The sequence below is a fragment of the Apium graveolens genome, chromosome 3 (assembly GCF_009905375.1).
Source record: "Apium graveolens cultivar Ventura chromosome 3, ASM990537v1, whole genome shotgun sequence".
In the NCBI taxonomy this organism is placed as follows: domain Eukaryota; kingdom Viridiplantae; phylum Streptophyta; class Magnoliopsida; order Apiales; family Apiaceae; genus Apium; species Apium graveolens.
Window position 1 is genome coordinate 161,800,501 of NC_133649.1, and position 5,235 is coordinate 161,805,735.

Genomic DNA, 5,235 nt, shown 5'->3' on the forward strand with positions numbered 1-5,235 from the left:
CACCACTTTATTACTCCTTTTTCAGTTGTTTCTATTTTCCAAAATTTGATCAATCAAATAGAAGTAAAGGAATTTGTTGAGAGATCACTATGATCATGAACACGTGTTATATCGCTTAGTTAGTACAGAAGGTGGCCAGCCTTTAGTACTTGACAAGCAATTAAACAATAGTTGGTATCCTACTAGGCTTCTATCACACAGATAGATAGTCATTCGGCAATACCTCCCCTTTCTGGAAGGGTTGTTCTTCTCAGCTTACATGAAATGAAAAGAAGAGAAAAGAACGAATTGAAGAGAATTGTATATATGAAAAAAAATATACTGCCACAAAATATCTGGCTTGGAACCTACCTCTGAACTATAGAGGTTTGTCATAGGAGAACAAATCATATACGTATATAAATCAACATTAAGCATTATAGCCTCGTATTTCCCATGCCTAAATATTTTCGCTATCCCGTCCATCATTCTATGGACCCACACTCTTCCTCGAGCTTATACATAATCACCTTTGAAACTCCCTCGACATCGAAAATCGAATCTGGGATCTCATTCTATACATCATCGTTACTAGAATTCTATGCTTGCACCGTAACCTTCCTCGTATAATAATACGACTCTCTATTGATAAGAAAGAATAAATATTCAATAGGTAGATACTCTACTTAATTAGTCTATCAATGATAACTTATACACTACCACGACCCGTTTAGTGGTACTCAATCTCAACATCCATTCCAATACAACTCTCACGGTTGTAATCAGCTCGTTACTCGCAGAATCATTGCTGCCTTACTATGGTCCACCACTGACCTACTGTCATCATTCACTTTCCATGAAATCTTAATATCTAACCATACGGAGTCCATATATGTCGTATCTAATTCTTCTAAGGAGTTAACATAATCACCGTTTTTGATTCATGAAGAACACTCCTGAACTTGACGTACATATGACATGAAGCAGATAAAATTGCAGAAGAGTTTCAATCAAAGCAACGATAGCAGGTTAATACCATTCTTAATCGTATGCCTTCAATAGAAGACTTAACTCCAAGGTTCGTTTAGTCCTTTTTTTGAAATATGGTCCTGGATTATTCTCAAGATAGTATCTTCTGAGATAGATAGCCCGCTCATGGCGATTACACGAATTAAACCTTTACTAACTACTATTACGGTTGGGTATTGCACAGTCATCAGAAGGAATGACAATCTTCCAAACCAAAATACAACCATCACAGCTTTAACCATCATCACTGTATTCCTTTGGCACAAGCGCCTACAATTATCCTTTTACCTTTAAAGTGTCGGCCACCTCTTTGGCATTTCCCGATAGTCATAGTTCCTTATAATCAATGTCTTTTAACCACCTTCAACTAAATTTTCTATCTCATTTCCATCACAGCTTATGTGAAGATGTTTTCATTAAAATCTGATGAGAAAAAAAAATCACCATTTTTCCATAAGTTATTGCCTCAGTCTTTAGAGGTTAATCACTGTCGCGACTGACTCTCGAACGTACTTAGAACATCTTTGTCTTAGGTCCTAATTGCCCTGAACAATTTCGACCTTTACTGGTTCGATCCATACTTTCTCGTGGTTTAACACGTGCCCCACTTGGCATCATTATAATTACGTCATATTTCTTTTATCAACATTTTTATTCTTGAGAATTTTGAATATTACCTTTCTCCTTGTAAAACCTCTAAGGTTATCCTTCAATCGTTCCTCCTGTATTCCCTAGATACAGGGCATATCAAAATACCATTCACTATTACTAGAACCATTGTCTATATACGTCTGAAAAATTTCTCCACTAATTCTTAAAGGTTATTGTTACCTTAACCCTTTCCAAATCATACTGTCAAAACTCATACTGTCCCTATTAAGGGTGAAATGCCAACCTTTATGCATTCCCCTAGGATTCATTTTAAGTTACCGATGTTATATCCTTAATTCCACCTTTTAAAGGTACCTGCATCCTTCCATGGATAAATCAAGTCATATATCCCTGATAAGGGTGTCTTATTCAATCATTCCCATCTCGATAGTATATGCCTAATTTCACAATAACATCTGTATACAACATGAGGTCAATCAATATGGCCTCCAAAAGATAACAACGGTTATCCGCTTTTCTTGCCTAATTTGGTAACGATAACAAGGATGTTCTGGAAGATATTGGTCGTGTTCAACGTGAACTTCTTCTTAATAATTCCTTATTTACTTTTTTTTTGTTTATCTCAACAGTCATCTCAATATTGAGATATCTTTCATACCTGGCGTCTCCCTTTCTGGGTATCAAGCCACCGGTCTTACACTTCACATTCTTGAAGGTCACTTCCTTCATTCAATTTTCCTAATTTCTTACTTCCTTGTCTCCTCAGTCTATCCGCGTCTCATTATTTATCCTTCGAACTATCTCAAGGTTTCCTCAAATCCGCCCAACTTACAGGGGATAAAATATATGTATCTCTTATGCCTTCAACCATTAATTTTAACTCATGGTGAATCACCCTCATCCTGACGAATGCATACTTTTCTATTTCTATTGCTACGAGTCTTTAGGGTTTCCTCATACCCAACTCCTTTATCATACCTCAAACTCTATTGCCTTTATATTCCTTTCCACTTCAGTTTCTTTTTATTTTCCTTTCTCTTATCATTATTTCATGAACCAACACCACATAAGCATTGATTTCAAACATCCCGTCATTCTGGATTCGTGTCCTCAGAACGAATCTTGATAACTTTTACAACTTAGATTCATAATTCATCATACTCGTCCGCCTTTGTTCTGGCTCTAAAGCTTTTACACTATCTCCATAACCTTAGGAATTACTTTCCCGAAAACAATTGACTAAACTTTAATCAGTTTATTATAATCTCTGGCTCCATGCCTTTCTTGGTCTTTCACCAGTGGGTGGCCTCTCTCTTAGAAGGGTAAGTGACAAAAACAGTCCTTTTGAGATTCGTCAATCATTTAGAATCTCAAATGATTCCTATATTTCCTTTAGCCAGGCTCTTGCCTCGATTGGGTCAACCTGTTCCTTGGAACTCTGAGAGCTTAGAGACTTACAGGTCCTGAAAGAATTTCCTATCGCATTGTTTCCTCAAGGTGGTGGTTGGGGATAATAGTCTAAGTTCTGTCTAGACAGGTCCATGAATTGCCGTATAGGAGTACCGTCTCGGGTCTCCTTTCCTTACTCGTCTTTCTATTTCCTTAGTATGAAATGTTTCATCCTACTCCCCATAATTGGGGTCATCTTTTAATTTAAAATCCTCATTTTCCACTCCGATATGTCATGGGTTCCTTCTATCTTGATGGCGACCTCCCTGACTATCATGTTCAGGGTTTGCTCTAAATCTTATTCCTCAAACTATGGCTCTCATCTAAGTTCTCATCCTTACGCTCTTGAACTTTCGGAACCCAAATTCTATAGGAATACCTCATTATTCCCTTATCATCTTTCTCGGTATTAATCTCATATTTATTTGTTGGCTCTCTGCTTTCATTCATCACTTTTACTGGCACAATATGTTCTTTTCCAATAATTCGGGCTGTATTGCTATCTCAAACAGCTTTTCGGTACCGGCTCCGGTTACCTTCACTACTATTTCCATTTTCTCAAAATCTCTTATAAACTCTCCAAAAGACATTACCATCTTGAGTCTCTCCTTTTTACTAAGGGCATCAGCCACCATATTGGCTTTCCCCGAATGATAAAGAATCTCCCAATCATAATTCTTGATTAGCTCTAACCGCCTCCTCTGGCGTATGTTGAGCTCTTTCCACGTAAGAATGTACTAGAGCACTTATGGCTTAGGTAATTCTCGTAGTTCTCTCCATACAAGTAGTGCCTCCAATCTTTAGGGTAAAACTATTGCCACGAGCCTAAGCTCATGGGCGGGGATATCGAATTTCATATTACCTTAATTGTCTTGACGCAGACGCGATTATCTTACTGTGCTAAGAAGCACCCTAATTCCTTATGCGAAGCATCACTTACAAATCACAAAATCTCCTTTTTCCATCCGGCAACGCCAACATAGGGGTCGTCACCAACCTTTGCTTCAGTTCTTAAAAGTTGTTCTCTGCATTTCTCTGTATATTCGAACTTCTCAGTCTTATGAGTAAGCCGCGTTAAAGGGCTACTATCTTTACAACTTGAACGAACCTCCGGTAGTGACCGACCAATCCTACCTCTGGTAGTGCATATATACCATGGTCATCAATTCATCAGTGGTCCTTTATTCATTCTTGTCAGGATCCTCCATGAGATCCTTCTCAGCCACAATCCTTTCCGGAATAACATCCTCAACCGCAACATTCTCTATCTGAACCTCATCCGGTCCCTCATTAGGGTACTCCATCGGATTCACAATTTGATCTCCAACTTGTAATAAAACATCCTCATGCTGATGCTCCTGAACCTCAAGGTTTGGTGCCCCGCTGCCCTATACGAGAACAAACTATGTTACTATCACGATACCTATAAGGGTTCCCATAAGGGTTTTAACTGTCAGTGCTACGTTAGGTAGCCCGACTATGAACTTGGCAAGAGTTCTTATTATCTTAGTGAACTTATTATCTTAACGTCCCATCATCTCTGAGGTTTATAACGCTTAGCTCTGATACCATTTCTGTAACACCCCCAGATCCGGGGTCGGGGATCCGGGTCGTCACGAGTTCCATTTCCCTTAATAACACCCAATCTTAATAATTACTCAACTACTCTGTACTGTGACCCCACAATAAACACACACACCACACGTTATAGTCTCAGAGATGAACATCCAAAAATAACCACAAGTCATTTTATTCCACAATTATCTGCCAATACACCTTAAAAGGTTTTCTGAATAAATTTACATTTCTTTGCCATTATTACAATTCATAAATATAAATAAATCTGGTCCATCAAAAGTTGAAAGCCTAGCCTATTGGTAGTTCCTACCTCAGCTACGGCGGCATCAATGCTTCTAGAAAACTGCGGAACGTCTCCTAATCGCTTGCGAATCGGGAGCTTGGTTCTGTTCATCTTTTCTATCTGTTGTTGTGTGATGAAAGAAGAAATCAAGGGTGAGCAGCAAGCCCACCAAAATAATATGTATAATGATTAATAGTATATGAGCCTACTCATAATACTCATGAAAGTCTTGGTCAAAAGAAATGAACCAAGTTTGATATCTTAATGCGATGAAGTCGCAAATATTCAGTATATATACATATATA